Below are 18,476 nucleotides of genomic sequence, written 5' to 3' on the forward strand. Positions count from 1 at the left end.
CAAACTGTTTCATTGTATCACAGCCCTTCAATATGGCTAGATAAACAAGTGCTCCAAGCTGAAAGGGAAACTATGCTAATTGACAAATTATGAATTCTTATCCGAAAATTCTGAAACATATGTAAATTGTGTGTTTTAATTTTTTGATAAACACTTTGTATATTCGATAGAACAATAGAGAAGAGAAAGATATGAAAACCAGGACTGACCTCTCTGACATCTCCAGTGTAAGAAATAAGAAGGATGTGCCTTGAAGAATCTGAAATTGGGACAAAAAGTACAATAAATTTTACAGTGCAGGATAAATTTAAAAAGGGATGAAATAAGAAATACAATCAGTTATCAGGAAAACAAACAAACAAAAAACAAAAAAAACAAAAAAAAACAAAACAAAAAAAACAAAAAAAGAACAAAAAAAAATAGAAAATAAAACATGAATGTTATGAATACACGTTTGGAATTATACATGCGTTGTATTCTTGAACTATCTTTATCTCTACTATTATATAAAAAGAAAATTTGTTTATGTGTGTGTGTGTGTGTGTGTGTGTGTGTGTGTGTGTGTGTGTGTGTGTGTGTGTGTGAGAGAGAGAGAGAGAGAGAGAGGGGGAGAGGGAGAGTTCCTTATGAACTCCTAAGTAGTTTGTCCGATTTTTTCAAAATTTCACACAAATGCACTTTATGTGCCTGGCAGTGTTTATAGATAGGGTTTGTATCAGAATGTCTTTGATAAGTATCGATAATCAAAATAACCCGATGAAAGAAGTAACAGGCTATTTTGACTAAAGTTAACGCCTTATACAACCTAACATCACAAGTGCATTTGAGAAATTTTATTACTGCACAGGCAGAAAAGCCCGGCATATAAAATCACCAGTAGGCTCTTTAATATGACAGGGGCATGTTCGAAATGAATGTTTCTGTTTAAAGCACGATTGAACCATGATACTTGATATTTTCATTTTAAACTTAAAATTTACAGATAATTTCATAAATTCCAGCCATTATATAAAAAATAATTTTATAAAATCAACACTATGTTCTGTACATTGCAATGCAGACTACAATGTATTATGAACTATGTCATTGCAGGGGAGGATTTCGATGATAATACAATATGGGAGGGTGAAACATTCATTGATCCTCATTCATTCCCGGGCATCGTCGGGTCGCCCTGCTAGTACAATATACAAGTCATATTGAAATTACAATATACAAGGTTGTTATTTGAGTGAAAGGAACAAACAACACGATATTAGGATGAAGAAAGAGAGAAAGTAAAAACAATAGAAAATACAATAATAGACAGATTTGGTTTGGTTAATTTTGCGGCATTTCAACCTCTTTAAGGACATTTAACGTTGAAACAGATTATTATATTTTACTAGGAGGTTGAATGATATTAAGGTTTCAGTGGAATATTTTGTTATATATCTTAGTTTCTTATAGGAATTTAAATCTGGTCAATCTTGCTAAACGTCTCCCTTCGGGTTTGCTCAAAGTCCACACAGCCTGACAGTATATGCTGCATTGTGCAGTGTTCTTGGCATGTTATGCAAAATGCTGCTTCTTCGCCTTTTCGTGAATACAAGTGGTTGGCATAAGTGCTTCCTATTCAGAATCTAGTTATTATTATCTTTACACCTTTTCTTTTTACACTGAATTTACAATATACACGTTTGTTAGTCGAGTGACAGAAACAACCAACACGATAGGAGGATGAAGGGAGAAAGGTGTATGCGAATAAAATGTACAGGAATAGATAGACTAAAGCAATACTATTCTCTGAGGCAAGATAGCAGTGAATGCAGTGCTCACTGTATGTAGTTCTTTGTATTAGTTAAGTCCAAAGAAAAAAAGAAGAGGATATTATATTAGTTCCATGGTATGGTGTTGTCAGATCCAAAACCTTTAAAACTATATGTACGTTTCTGAATTTTTTAGATGAGGATTGGTTATTCATATTATTTGGATCAATCGGACTACTGTTCTCATCTTCACAACGTTTTGGTTAATGTAACCTCCGCCCTTCTTCAGGTGTATCTTGTCAAACTCGAGAATGTTTTTGTCAAAAGTGTGAATTTGGACGGAATTTCGAGTGGAACCCTTTATTTACTTTACGGGAGTAGCATACTCTCGTTCTATCAGCCATGACTGGATAGAGGACCTAAGTAATTCGCAATTGTATTTTTTGGTCGCCCACACTGAGGATTGAACCTTCAACCTTCAGGAGGATATCACTTTTAACAATTGATTTTTCCAAGTATTCTAACCACTGTGCCATGGATGCTTGTGCAAGATGAGAACAGTAGTGCGATGAATTCAAATAATACGAATAACTACATGTAGTTCTTTGTATTAGTTAAGTCCAAGCGAAAAAAAAAGAAACGAAAGAAAAAAAGAAAAAAAAAGAGAAAAAAAGAAAAAAGAAAAGAGAAAAGAAAAAAGAAAGAAAAAAAAGAGAAAAAGAAAAAAAGAAAAAAGAAAGAAAAAAAACAGAAAAAAGAAAAAGAAAAAGAAAAAAGGAAAAATGGAAAAAAAAGAAAACGAAAGAAAGAAAAAGAAAGAAAAAAGAAAGAAAGAAAGAAGAAAAAAGAAAAAAGAAAAAGGAAAACAAAAGAAAAGAAAAAAGAAAAAGGAAAACAAAAGAAAAGAAAAAAGGAAAAAAGAAAGGGTATAGGATATTCTATTAGTTCCTTTTTTTTTCAATTAAAACGTGTTATAATTTTTTAACCTCTTCACTGGTTTACAAGATGGTAATTGGTTAGCAAAATCAAGTGAAACATTGTGACAGTCTCCTGGAGGTTGAAGGTTCGAACCTGAATGTAGGCGATAACTAACAATAACATAATGCGTTAAAAACAAGTTATACTCCATTGATTTAGAATGAAAGCTAGAATTATGCTAAATGGATGACTTAATATGGCTAAATTTTAGCCCATTTTTGCACTAAAGCAAATACACATAAATCCCTGTGTATCGAACGGATACCATAATACTTAATTCGCTGTACCTCATCATAACAAAGGTCCATACAAAATTTCATACAGATCCGACTAGTAGTTTCCGAGAAAAAGCGAAATGGGAAAGAGAAATATGATATAGATATTTCTATCTGTGTAACGTTGTCATTAATATGGAGGGACCAAACACGTTGTAGACTCAGTCGCAAAGGAGATAAAGAATTGGAAAGAACTCCTGTTTCAGATTTTAAGAAAAGACTTTCATTTTTCTGCCACGTGTGACTTCTCATTACGGCTGTGACGTTACCCACATGCCTCCAACGTGACTGTGCTCCTTCTCTCTTCTTCTTGAAACTCATCGTTAGTCTGTGCACACGTTCTTTTTAGTCTTTTTCTTTTTCCTTGCCGTGACGTAACTCTGCACACGGCTCGGCATTTGCATACAGCCGCCATACTTTGTTACAGCTGTTCTCTTCCGTCATCTCTGACCAATCTACCTGCCTGGATTAAATCATTTAAGTTCGAAATTCTGTAAAAGTTCAATAGTGTGGAAAGATAAGCGTGAAGAAAGTCGGAGGTTACATCGGTCGAAATGTTGTGAATATAACAAAGGTTTGAATAGTAATTCAGATAAATTTTCATTTAAAAAATAGATGAAATGTGAATTTATTTGTTTACCTTTCTACCCAAAAAAAAGCATGTGGCCGTCCACGTTTTAAAGCATTGATACACGGCACACGAGCGAGTTCATTTCTGTTTTATTTGATTTTTTTTTTTTTTTTACCTTAATCATTCCTGGTGAAGAACGTAGGGCGTTTGAAATATTGAATTATAATAATGAAAAGTTATTTTTAAAAAAACGACATCGTTTTATGCTTCACTTCGTTTTGAAATTCTTACTACACGTGATAACCAAGAATAGCATGAAACTAGCACTTCTACTAGGTAGACAGAATGAGAACAGTCTACCTGCCTTGATTAAATAAAGGATTCAGTTGGACATTTCATATAAGTTTTAAAGTTTGAAAAAATAAATCTGAAGAAGGTCGGAGGCTAAATCGGCCAAAACTTTGTGAATATAACAACAAAGATTTGACTAGTAATTCCAATAATTTAAGTACATTTTCATTCGGAAATAGACGAACTGTGAATTGATTTGTGTAACTTTCAAAATTACACTGAATGGAAATCCTTTCATGATGGCAGCAATTCTTAACAAAGGCCGAAGTTCATGGTCGTCAGGCATTTTGTTATTTTTCAGCATGACTGGAGATTACGCATGCAAACAGCGCGAAAAAGCATGAAAGCTGCTCAAATCAAATTGCGGAATAAGTAATTCTGCGCTCATATTTAATTCATGAAGGACCACAATTAGAGATAGGGAGAGAAAGATAATAAAGAGAGAGGTAGAAATATAGAGAGAAAAAAGGGAGAGAAGGAAATAGAGAAAGAGAGAGAGGTAGAAATAAAGGGGGAGAGAGAACGCGAGAAAGAGAAATAGAGAGAGATAAAACGAGAGAAAGAAAGAGAGAGTTATTTTAGAGCTGAACGAATTACAAATACTGAACTAAAAGAAAATACATGAATTTAGATAAGATTTTTTTTTTTTTTACTGTTTATTCAACCCAAACAAGGGACAGTGCCACTAAGTCGTAAGGGGCTACTAACAGGGACCAGATTTGCTAGGATACTATATAGGGAGTTGAGCAGCGAGATGTCTGTTCACACTACACTTAAATATTTACATGTTAGTACAGTCAAGGAAGCAGGGTCCTAGGAGGGGATTCCAAAGTCTAGCAGTTCGAGGGAAGAAGCTATTTTAGTAAAAGGCTTTAATGCATCTAGGGACTTCTACAGTGTAGGGGTGAGATTTTGCTGCTTGTTTGGTTTCTTGGGGGTATTTACATTGAGAGGTACTAGTGTTTCGAAGTCGTCTGAATCCTTGAATAGCTTTTGCTCTTGATAAGTGGTGACTTATTAGTCAAAAGGCAATGTCTGCCAATGATTTATTGTAATTATTGTTTGATATCCAGAACTACATCATAGGCAACCTCAACATCATCTTGCTATATAACAACATACAAATTAAAAAAAGGCCATAAACTTCTATCCAAACACCTAACAAAATAATTCCCTTCTCTCCATTAAAGCCATCAACAAAAACACAACTAACCTTACTTTTTTAAATTTGACCACAAATCTTTTTTTGTTGTTATTTCATCTCAAAACAAGACATAGTGCTACTCTGTTTTAAGGGGCTACTAATTGGAGCCAAATTTACAGGGATACAATGAAGGGAGTTGGGCAATGAGATGTTTGTTTACATTACATTTGAAGTCTGAGAGAAGAAGCTATTTGAGGCTTTAATGCATCTAGGGATCTCTACAATGTATGGGTGGGATTTTGCTGCTTGATATGTTTGTCGGAGATGTCTATGCTGAGGGGGTACAAGTGCTTTGAGTTTGTCAGAGCATATTCCATTAAAATACTTATAAAACCACAGAGATGCAAGATTTTGGCGATGAGACAGAGGTTGGTGTTTAGTTGCTAGTGTGGGACCTATTAGGTTGGCAACACTTTTTTTTAACCCTGTCTAGGAGCGAGAGACTAGTAGCGGATGCACTAGCCCAGATGTGATATAACAATATTCCATGCATGGCCGAATTGTGGCTTTGTAGAGGAACAGGATACTCTCAGATGTAAGTAACTTTCTAGTATGGTAGAAAGAGCCCACCTTCTTCACAGCAGCCTTGGCAGTTACCTCAATGTATTTTTCCAATTCATGTCGCCTGTGAATGTTAAGCCGAGGAGTTTAAACAACATACTTTCAGATAGTGTATCATTAGCCATAGCAATCGGTGGTTGAGAAGGTTCTTGTAGTTATCAAAGGAAATAAGCTTAGTCTTATCAGTGTTGAATGTTACAATCCATTCACAGACCCATTTTACTACAGACTGGAGGTCTTCCTCTAAGGTTTTAGCCATTTTTTTAGATATGTGTTCATTTTATAAAATCAACAGTAGATTCTCTACATTGCAATGTAAACTACAATGTATTGTGGACTAAGTCACTGTGAAGAGGCATGCAAAGCTTCTTCTCAATGCCCTACAGTGGGTCCCCAACAAGAGTGGCAATTAATTGATTTGATTAAAAAATGGGTGATTTCACAAATAAGACGGTGAAACATTCGTTGATACTCATTTAATCCCGGGCAACGTCGGGTCTCCTTGCAAGTATATGGGTCTAGACGGTTTTTTTAGTATATATCCTATTATAACTTTCTGTACTGTGTGTGTGTATATGTGTGTGTGTGACGCGGTTTGTCTCAGCCTACAGGAAATTCACTCAGGCAAGTAAGGTACCGAAATGAAGCTTATGACCCAGTGGATGTTTTAGTGATATTTATATCCATGCTTGGTGTATGGAAAAAAAATAGATAAAAAAATAACGATTCACTAAACAACATTTTATTTACTGGATATTTTTCCGGTATTCACCGGAAGTTATTATCTCCCTTAGTTAATTCGATTTAGTGTGTGTGTGTGTGTGTGCATGTGTGAGTGTGTTAGTGAGTGAGTGAGTGAGTGAGTGAGAGAGAGAGAGAGAGAGAGACAGACAGACAGACAGACAGACAGACAAACAGAGACAGGCAGTTCGAAATGAAGCTTATGACCCAGCGGATGTTTTAGTGATATTTATATCCATGTTTGGTGTATGGAAACGCAAAAAAAAAAAAAAAATTTTTAATAAAAAATAACGATTTACTAAACAAGGTTTTATTTACTGGATATTTTTCCGGTACAAGGACTCAAGTTTGCCCAGCTAGGCAAACATGGGTGCTTATATATATATATATATATATATATATATATATATATATATATATATATATATATATATATATATATATATATAAATTAATAATATATAAATTATATAATATATAAATTATAGATAAATTAATCCAACTGGTTTTGAACAATTTATATATTTTTTTCTTTTTTCTATTAATTTTAATCAATGGAAAAAAGGATAAATAAAATATGTAACCAATGAGGAACCCCCCCCCCACAAAAAAAACCTTTATAACTCGACAGTTCCTGGACTTTATAACTTTGCAGGCAAAGAGTGTTGCGGACCAGGATATAAATACCCTAACTCGCTACAAGAAAAAATAATGAAACGAATTGAATGAAGGAAGCAAAGAACTCAAATGCTGGAATAAAATAAATCTGTCGTTTATTTTCTGTTAAGAAATGAAAGTCTTGGGTGTACACATGTTCATTCAGCCATTGACGACTACGTGTGTGGAAGGAAAGGGAATGCAATAGAGAAACGCAAAGTGGCAAGACGGCCTGTAGAAAGAGAGGGTTAAGCTCAGTAGAGAGGTGTGCACATGTCTGTGTTGATGGACCAAAACGAAGGGGAGATAGAGTGAGAAAGTCAATCCAGTTCATGAAGAGAGAAAGTGTATAAAGTGTACGTGCGCTTATCCGACATTACAGTAGCAGGGAAAGTGACGTTAGGGCGCGTGGTCGGTTCGTCGAATGCTGGTCCGGACGAAAAAGGGAAGTTGACAGGTTTTGTTGACTTTTATACTGGGGTCAGTGTTCTGGCTGCGCATGTCTGGCTTTCACTTAAAATGAAGTGACGTCACAGCTCGGGTGTGTGTGCGCACATTAGCGTGTGTGTGTGTATGCATATGAATGTGAGTGTGTGTATGATGAGGATGTGTATATGCGTGTGTGTGTGTGCGTGTGTGCGTATGTGCGTGCATACGTGTGAGTGTGTATATGTGAAGAAAAACATGTTCGAACAAGAGCAAAAGTTCTTTCTCGTATTGACACAAAAAACAATGATATGCTGGAATGTTAAAGATTCAATATTTTTATGGAGAATCTTTGGTTTTTGATTGGTTGCTAGCAGAACGTGGCTCCATTTGATTCGTTAATTCCTATCACTAGGGTCAATAAATAGAACCTTCCAATTTTTGGCAATGGTACCCGTCTCATATCAAAAATATTGCAGCACATAGCCATCTTGATTTTCATACTACTACTACTACTACTACTACTACTACTACTACTAATGATAAAACTAATAATAGAAGAATTTATTTTTTATTGCGTCAGATTTGTATATAGAGAGGTATGCAACGTAAAGCCAGACAAGATTCAGACACTCTACTGGAAAAATTGAGCATCCCAAAACCTTGATGTCTCACTAAAGGCAAACCGTCTCAACTGGTTTGGGCATATTGAAAGAAGCAAGGAGTATATAAACACTTGCAGAGACCAAAGAATGTGCAGCAGAAAAAGATATATAAAAAAAACAAACTTTTGCAGTAACCTGATATTTTTTAATTGAGTCAAGTAAATAGATTTTTCTGTGGAATGGCAAAAGTTTGGAGATTTTATGCCTTGCATGAAGACCCTTTCAGAATGGAGGCGGTTCCTGATCGAAACAGAAGTTGGTGATCGGCCGCCATTGTAATTTCAGCGTGACTAGAGATTACTGATATGAAGAAGTTTGGTGAATGCATGAATGCCACTCAATGCAAATCGCAGAATAAATAATTCTGTTCTCATATTTATTGATTTGGCGCCGCAGTCATTCTTGGCAGATATCCTCAAAGACTTTGACAATAGCGTTCTGTATGACTCGAGATTCTCATGAAATATGGAAAACATGTTCAACCGATCGAGGGCTGCAGAAAAACGAGCCGAAAATGAAAAGAAAATGCATTCAAATAGTCAGATATCAGAGTTAGATTAAATGGGAGAGAACTACTATATATATATATATATATATATATATATATATATATATATAAATACCTGTTCACATACACCTTTCACGATAAAGATAGAACCCAGAATTAGATAGAATCGAGCAATTGCATTAACAACGGACAACGCCAGACCCAAAGTGGGTTCTATCTTTATCGTGAAAGGTGTATGTGAACGGGTATTTATAGATATCTATAATCTCCTCTTAATGTCTAATATATATATATATATATATATATATATATATATATATATAAGCAAATTGACCGATTACCGGTTAATTAGCCTTTGATAATTGTTGATTACCTATTAATAGGTTTTATAATGCCGATTTATCAGCAAATTTACTTGTCATAAATGGTACTAATATTAATTTAATTATATTGGAAATGAAGCAAGGCAAATTTCATCAAAGGTGCATGCACCGTCTACATCACCTTTTCAAATAACGCCGCTAACATGTAGGATTTTTGGCTGAATTTCAGGCAACTTGAAGTAAACACATAAAAAATATCTCTCCTTTCGCTTCCTATGGAATTAGTATTATTTTGTAGTTTAAATCACTGTCAAAGAAAATTATTGTGCTATCTTTTAGTTTTCATGTTGAGGAATGTTATAGCGAATTGCGACCATGTGCGAACCGAAAATCAAACGTTCTTTATCAGTCATACTCACTTTTAAACCCGTCCTATCCTAATAGGGTGAAGCGATAAAAATGTTGCCCTAAAAAAAAAAACACAAAAACAACACTACAGCTTTATTTGAAAATTTTTATTGAAAAAAATCAATTCAGGTAACTTGATTATGTAGTAGAACTGACATCTATTCAATGTAGCTGCCTTCAGCCTCAATCACCGCCTCGATACAGGTCTGAACTTGGGAGCATGCCTTTTCCACAAGCACTGGTGGGAGTTCTGAATACACGGATGGTGGCGATCAGGCTGGCTTTGGTGTTGTGCGAGGTCATGTTGGTGATGTTCTCGATATATGACCAAAGGAAGTAGTCTAGCAGGTTCAGGCCAAGATGGAGGGGGGCAGTGGGAGAAGGGTACAAAGTCGTAGCATTTCTTCTGAAGCCAAGCATGGGTGTTTTTAGACTTGTGGGCCGGCGCGAAATCCTGCTATCACACCCAGGGTTTGCCAGCGGCCACCTGATTGAACCAGAGGATCACGACACTCTTCAGCACATCCCGGTACACTTTTGTGTTGACTTTCAAGCCGACTTCAAAGAGGTGAGGTGGCAGGATGTGGTGCTCACTTGAAACCACACAAAAGACCATGACTGTTGACGAAAAACTTTATTTTCATCACCCTGCACACGTCCCTGTTATTCATGGCAATCCAGTGATGCATTTTGAGAGTGCTGGCAATGGTCCTGCTGTCATAACTTGAATCTGTACAGAACATGAGTTGTACAGCGGCGCATCTTTGATCTCGCAAATTGAACATTGTGTCACTTTCAAACATGACGGAAGGTTCCTACCACTCTTGGGATTTGTACACAACTGGTCAACTAGTAGATGGTTTGTAACAAAAAAAGAAAACTGGTTTTCATCAAACGGAAATGAAATCGTGTAGTCTTTACTGGGACGACACCATGTACATATATATTTTTCTGGTTTAGATAATGCATATTTTATTGAGATAAATTACAAATTAGATATCAGAAATAAGTAATTTAAATACGAAAATATTAATTTAATAATGACAACAACCATAAAACATTATGGCAACCAGTTTCTGCTGGAAGTATTTTGATGTCAATCCCAAGGATAAGAATACATCTGTCTGCAAATTATTTTCAGATACAATATCAAAGGATGGCAAATTAGCAAAAACTTGCAACAGCTAATATGTTAAACCATCTCAGAAAAGTTCATCCAGAAGAACCAAAAGTTGCAGATGAGAAAATGAAACATAATGAATGTTCAGGGACAGACATTCCAGGAACAAGTGGCAGCAAGTACGAGCCTCCAGTGAAACACCAAACTACTATGGAATAAACATTGGGCTAAGAATAAAATTTGGGATATCAATAACCACATGTCACAAGAGATTTATTATTTGATAAGAGAAATGATTTCTGTTGACATTCAACCATATTCCGTAACATCTGACATTGGACTTTAAAGACTTATTGCAAAACATTGTTCAAATTGCGGTATTCCATCAAAAAAGGACTTGACTGAAAAATAATTTCAGATATATTTACAAAAGTAAAAACAAAAATTCAATTATTTTAATTTATTTATTTGAGGACAATTATCCTCAACTTTTTTTTTTTTTTAATATATATATATAGTTGTTGTTTTAACGACGTTTCGACCAACTATTCCTCTGGTCTTCATCAGGTTGTCAACTGCGAGGAGATAGGAATGCTGAATCTTCAACTGTAATAATTACTGCCTTCCATAGTTGTTGTTGTCTCACCATGCTTTTGGCCAACTAATCCTCTGGCCTGCTTTGGATAGGATTGAAACCGCTATCTTCAGACAATGCTCACCTGGAGCTGTACAGATCAACTTCTCTATCCACTGTGATATGGGCCCCGACAACAAAAAAACAACAAAAAACAACTATAAAAAAAAAAAGATGAGGATACTAGTTTGCAAATAAATAAATTAAAATATACAAATTACTCAGTAATTGTCTGTATTTTAGAGATGAGGTGTTTTCATTTATTGAGATTGTCGGACTGACTTCCTCAGTTCGCTGCAAAACACCTGATGAAGGCCGGAGGACAAAACGCCGAAATGTTGTGACGATAACAACCAAGATCAGAAAGTCAGTTCGACAATCTCAATAAATACAAATTACTTATCTCAAAAAGAATCCCAATAATTAAATAAAAAAAAAATTTAAATGTCTCTTGATGAAAATATTAGCATTTTTTTGACTACAGACCTTTAGACAGCTACTACAAATAATGCTCCCTTACTGAGTTTGACAATCAATTCAATCTTTCATTTATTAATAGGATAAAGTTCTGTCTATTTAAAACATATTCAATAAAATTTCAGATATTCTAACATTTCAGAGATTTCAACTTTATTTATTATCAAATAACATTTTTGTAAAATTTCTTACAAAGAATTGTTTTCTTTAACATGATGCAATTTTAGCAAAGTTTGAAAGTATATCATATCATATCATTCATATATATATATATATATATATATATATATATATATATATATATATATATATATATATATATACATATATAAAATAAATTTTTATTTATATTTTATATTTAACTTTATCATCATTTTTTTTCCTCTTTCTCTTCCCTGGTCTTTTTTTATTTATATTTATGTCTCGGAAGTAGAGTGAAAAGCATATCTTATTTTTCTTTTATTAATATTATTGGAATCTTTTATTTTTTCCTTGTACACATTTTTGTGAATTATTCCATGGATTTCTGCCTTTGGATTATTATGGACCATCTTCTTCCAATTACGGGATTTCCTTGGATTTTACTTGTACAAATGGAAATTCTTTTAACTTTCTTGAAGTTTTACATTTGGATTTTACCGTCACTGGATTTTTTATTTTCCACCAGACTATCCATTCATGTGTAATCACCTTTTTCTTCACTATATTCCCTCTGCTTCACTTTTTTTGTCTTCAAGTAACATCTTTGACTTACTTGTTGTTTCATCAAATACTTCTGCATGCAAAATCCGATCCCGCATTTTGCTAATTCCTACCCTCTGATGAGAAGGAAAGTATTTCTTCGAAACTCCGCGGATTAAGGACTATCCATTTATCTAGTGTTTCCGTTTCAGATTAAATATGTTTTTAACTCATTTCAAAGTGTTTTTTAACATATTTTATTAACTGTTTGCTGATATATATATATATAAAGAGAGAGAGAGAGAGAGAGAGAGAGAGAGAGAGAGAGAGAATAATTAGGTAGACACACTGGTTCTCGTCTAATCATTAAAACCTGAACCTGATCAGTAACAGATGGGTGACCTTTAGGAATACCAGACGCTGTATGAAGGAGGACATCGACACCTCTCTGCAACAGTTGCAAAAACCTAACGACATCATCGCCTCTAGCATGCGAATGTGGACCGCTTGTGAATTTCATACTCCCATAAAACTTTCTCCTTTGGAAGAAGTCGGCTAAACCTGCCTAGGCCTAGTGGCACTTTGGATGAATGAAGGAGCAGATCGGGAGAGCTTTAACGAAACCAAAATGTACTGACGTCAACCAAATGACAGTGATACCCTCGATAGATAGCTAAGATGTAGATGTTATCATTTAGGAATACCAGGTGCTGTATGTAGGATGATGTCGTCACTTCTCTGCAAGAACCTAAAATCGTCATTTTCTCTAACAGAGATATGCATGCAACTGGGGACTGCTTAAGAATTTTATATTCCCAGTGCAGTAGAGTATGTTATAAAAGGTTTAAGAATACTTTAAAATCTTTTATGAAATAATATTAAGGGCAGAAAATGAAAAGAAGAGCTACTCAGAAAGCCAGATCCAAGAATAAATGGGAGCAAACTACTTTGTCTCACTATTATATATATATATATATATATATATATATATATATATATATATATATATATATATAAATTAAAGTAACCTGGGTGCCGGCGTTGTCCGGGTGTTCAGAGGTGTGTGTTGAGCGAAAAAAAAAGTAGTAGTAGGCAGGCAGGCTTGAACCCATACTGTGAAGGAAGAAAAGAACATAACAAACAAAAAAACGTGACGTCTTCGCTGTTGCGCCCATCGTCAAACCGGAAGTGACGAAGATTTAAGTTAAGGCTAGATGGTTAAGTTAAGATGGGATGATTTTTGAAAATATCGGGGAAAGAAGCGACCCCTCCCTGCAGAAAAGTGTCCCGTTTAGGATGAAGGAATTAATGTTTGTAGCCAATTTTTCGATATTTGTCGTCCAAAGGGTCGAGCTTTAAAACAATACCGATCTCATGAAAATCTTTTGCATCTGTCGAAAGTTTTAGACATACATACATCCATCCATCCATCCATCATCATCATGCAGTCCGTCAGTCTTGATAATGACTAGTTGGAGCCTCAGTGCTTTATCCCCTGGTGTTGGCGTAGTCTCATCCATTACCACAGGACTTTCCACCTTGGCTCCAAACTTGCTTGAGCAGTTTAGGTGCAGTATCACCTAGGCACATCAGATACTGACCCTCTGAACCTCCAATGCTCATGTCCAGTGGAGCAAACCTACGGCGACTGGCAGCAGTGGAGGCTGCAACTTCTGGACGAAAGCAATCTCAGTGCGATAAACAGTTGCCCTATCGTGTCCGCTACTATGCCTTTTCTTTCTAGATGAGGTTTCATAGTCTTTTAAGGAAAACTGCAAGGCAGCAATAGGATTTGAAGTTAGAGTTCCCATCTCTTAGCCATACAGACATACATACATACATACGTTTCGGCCAACTATTCCTCTGGCCTTCGTCAGGTGGTAACCGCGACAGATAGGAACTTCGAATCTCCTAACTGCATTCTCAAAAAAAAAAAATCTCCTAACTGCATTCTCAAAAAAAAAAAAAAATCTCCTAACTGCATTCTCAAAAAAAAAAAAAAAAATCTCCTAACTGCATTCTCAAAAAAAAAAATCTCCTAACTGCATTTTCAAAAAAAGAAAAAATCTCCTAACTGCATTCTCAAAAAAAAAAAAAAAATCTCCTAACTGCATTTTCAAAAAAAAAAAAAATCTCCTAACTGCATTTTCAAAAAAAAAAAATGATAAAAAAAAGATAAAAAAACAACTAATAAAGATGAGACTAATAGTCCGAAATAAAAATAAATTAATATATAATGCTCATCTCAAAAAATGAATTCCAATTAAGGAATAATATATATATATATATATATATATATATATATATATATATATATATATATATATATATATACATACATTTAAACAGACAGGTAAGATTTATATTATGAATGAAAAATGAGGAATAAAAGTTACATATATTTTTTTTATAAAGGAGTCACCACATATTAAGGCTTGGAGAATAATGGTTAATGCATGTACAGTAGTAATCAATAGCACTGTAGCCCTTTATAGCTTTTTCCTTTTGTTTTTTTTTACATAGGAGTCACCAATTATCAAGGCCTAAAGGCCACTCGAGAAAAAGGGTTAATGAGTGCACAATAGTCAATGAAACAATATCTAGTAATCGTTAGTAGTGGAAATTTGGTAAATTGGATTACTTAAGTGGACGACTTATCATGAACTTATTTACACTGGACTTGAAGATGACCATATCATAGTGAGATGGAAAGCAGGAAAATGGACGAGATTTCAACAGGCGTGCAGTTCTAAGAAAAAAGCTTTGTTCATCTACATTTAGGTTTAGGCACAGATAAAGAGTTATTGATAGTAGTTTCAGATAGACGAGTGTTTTTTGTGAATGCTTGGTAAAGGGAAGACCATAGATTGGAGCACAGACGAGCACTTGCCATGAAAATTAAAAAGCAGAGACAGGCTCGCAACGTCTTTATTATATCATAAGAACAATGAGGAAAAGATAAGAGACAAATTAAGAAAAAAAACAACTCTTTAGGCCATGGCATTTAGAAGCTTAATGCTTCTTATCAGAAAAGGAGAAGAGCCAGAATTATACAAAATGCAAATATAGAAAAAAAAACTGGCTTAATAACATTTAGAAATGAAATGAAAATGAAGGAACAGGATAACATGGTGAGAAGTAATTAAAAGTAGGTACAACATGTAAGAGTACATCAGAAGGGTAGTATATATACAGGTAATAGTAAAAAAAAAAAAAATTATAAGCCACTATGAAATGATGGGGGCCATTAAAGAAGAGCCAATGATAAAAGAAGAAAAGGAAAAAATAGGGGAGATAGAAGAGAAAGTGGAGAAAGAAGGGGAGGGGATAGAAACAGTAAATAGGGGATACGGAAATAAATATATAAATAGATAAAATAATAAAAATAAAACAATCTGAAAATGAAGAAAAATGGGATTAGGAAAAAAAAGTGTCAAAAATAAATTAACAAGTAAAATAAAATAATACAATAGAAAATAAAAATGAAAATAAAAAATGATACAAGTCCTTTAGTTTAGGCTTACTGAAAACAAAGAATATGGCAACTGTTTACAAATCCAACAAGGTAAAAAAAAAAATTGTGGAGCATCAATTCTTAGTACAATCCTTGTAAATCCTAATAGTAATTGTACAGTATAGCAAAATCGTTAGAATACTAGTATAATCTTGTGACTTGATGCGAAAATGGCTCGAAATGGGAAGTTAATTAGTAGAATTCCACTAATTAACTTCACATTTCGTGTCCTGCCTATATTTTAGTCGCGTGCAAGCGACTCTATAAGTGACTCTGTCTGTCCGTCGGTCCGTCCGTAACACTTTTGTGCTTGGCCTTTTTGGTTAAGATCAAAGGTCTGTTGTTAACAGATGCTGTTCTTAGCTTTTGGGCCAAGATCAAAGTGTAGTATTTGTTCTTACTACATGCTGTACTTATGTTTGTAACTTTGTGATATAAAGTGGGGGATCACTTTTCTGTATTAATTTAATGTAAAATGATCACCCACTTTACAACCAGTCAGTCTTAAAGCCATTCAAGTCTTTCTCCAGGTTATTCAAGTTGTTTTTGAAGGATTCCAGTTATTTTTTAAGCATTCAAGTCATTCTTAAGGCCATTCAGTTCATCCTTAAGTTCATTAAAGTCATTCTAAATCATTTACTTTTTATTTATTTAAGTCATTTCAGTCCATTTTTCGGTCATTTTAGTTTACCTTTAAGAATTTCATGTCAATCCTACATTCACGCATTCATTCATTACACGAGAGCACGTGACTAATGGCTATCGGCCTTGCTCCATTAGATACTAGACATAAGTATTATTAATCCAAGAGTTAAGGATTATTCTTTATTTTTATTCCTTGTTTGAATATTTTAGAAATTCATCTAGTCTGGTGGAGTATCAAACTTCGTGCTGTTACTCGAGGTAACATCACTTATGGAAAGTGCCCCCATCTATATATATAAAAGCGAAAATGTTTGTTTGTGTGTTTGTGTGTGTGTGCATCTTCGTGTATGTTTGCAAAAGGGTTTTTTCCTCGGCCTTCTAGGGGGGAGGTCGCTCCTTCATAAAACTGTTTATATCACGTCTAAATGATAATATCTACGAGATAACAACGGGGGTCGCCTGTCTATTTAATTTGCTCGACTTTGAAGAGCTAAATGTTTCACGTTTTTCGATCGCTGCGTGTGGATTCGGCTTTTTTGTATAATAAAACCAAAAAGAACTGCCCCGCAGAAAATAAAATACTACCCTGTAGTGAAAGCTGACCTCATTAAGTCATCAAGTACGGGCACCTGCCCATTCTTAATACTTAAATAAATTCAAACATCTTTCCATTACTGCTTATTGCTGGCCCAGTGGTTAGCGTCGCACGTTTTTTTTTCACACTTTATTTTCCAATTTCGCCTCAAGACTTTGGGTTGGATCCTTCCTGCTTACCTACCCAAACTTTTTTTACCCCCCCCCCCGACACAAAGACCCGGGCAACGATTTTTTATTATTCTTTTGTTTTGATTTACCCAAAACCACACACACCTCTAAACACCCGGGCAATGCCAGGTACCCCCGCTAATCTTCTATAATATAAATCTTACTGGTCTGTTTAAATGTATGTATGTATGTATGTACGTTTGTATGTCTCGCAAAAACTTTCGATAGAGGCGACAGATTTTCACAAGATTGGTATCGTTTTAAAGCTCAACCCTTCGGAAAACAAATATCGAAAAATTGGCCAAAAACATTAATTTCTTCACCCTCACCTGGGCACTTTTCTACATGGCGGGGTCGTTTTTGTCACCGATATTTTCGAAAGCCATCGCCTCTTTTCGATTGTATAACCTTATTTTAAGCCTATGTCACTTCCGGTTTGGTGATGGGCACAACAACTAACGTGTTACGTTTTTGTTTTTCACTTTCTTTCCTCCTTTGTGGTACGGGTTCAAGCCTGCCTGCCTACTACCACTTTTTTTTTTGCGCTCACAATTTTCCTCTTTTTTTTTTTCTTTTGCTCATATAACACCCTTACACACACCTCCACTTTCCTTTCCACCTTTGCGTCATGGATTCGAGCCTGCCTGCCTACTACAACTTCTCTTTTTTTTTTCTTTTTTTTTTTGCACAACACGCACCTAAAAACACCCGGGCAATGCCGGGCACCCAGGCTAGTTCCTCATAAAAGCTAGTATAGATTACCCATAGTGAGGAGATCATCATTTGTGTTGCGAATACTATGTTATTTTTAATATTAAATCAGGGTTTACTTCCAGGGAAAGTATTCTTATGCCAGGTTGTCCTGACAGAGAGACCTTAGACACCCGAGTGTCTAGTAGGCATTCAAGTTCTCGTGTATGTGTAAAGTTCAAATATATTGAAAAAATAGAATTAGAATCAATGTTTTTCCAAAAGTGCTCAATACAGAGTAGAGCCTTATAAATAAAACTGATATAAAAACATTGAAACATTGAAACACGAATGAAATTGCGTTTTTGTGTTCATCGCATATCCACGAACTGCCGAAACAGTGAATGATAAATTACATGAAAGAAATGAGGAAAATAGATATTTATTTTGATTACTAAGTAGCGAAAATCAAATCGCACCTTCCCCTATACACTTACACATTGGAGAATTATATGCATCAATCACATGCATGCA

At 34.9% G+C, this 18,476-nt stretch overlaps 1 protein-coding gene across 3 annotated transcripts in view; it reads right to left on the bottom strand.

The window, feature by feature from the left end:
- The window catches only part of LOC145254646 (protocadherin Fat 4-like), a 1,852,201-nt gene that overhangs the window by 811,176 nt on the left and 1,022,549 nt on the right, over positions 1-18,476 (bottom strand). For 2 of the 3 annotated variants that reach the window (XM_080113277.1, XM_080113279.1), the window contains exon 5: positions 210-259. The exons of the other annotated variant lie outside the window; for it this stretch is intronic. The gene's annotated coding sequence lies outside the window, so the exon portion shown is untranslated. The remainder of the gene's footprint in view (positions 1-209; positions 260-18,476) is intronic. 3 annotated transcript variants of the gene reach the window in all.

Source organism: Euprymna scolopes, chromosome 30 (genome assembly GCF_053919585.1).
Source record: "Euprymna scolopes isolate OS-2025 chromosome 30, ASM5391958v1, whole genome shotgun sequence".
NCBI lineage: Eukaryota > Metazoa > Mollusca > Cephalopoda > Sepiida > Sepiolidae > Euprymna > Euprymna scolopes.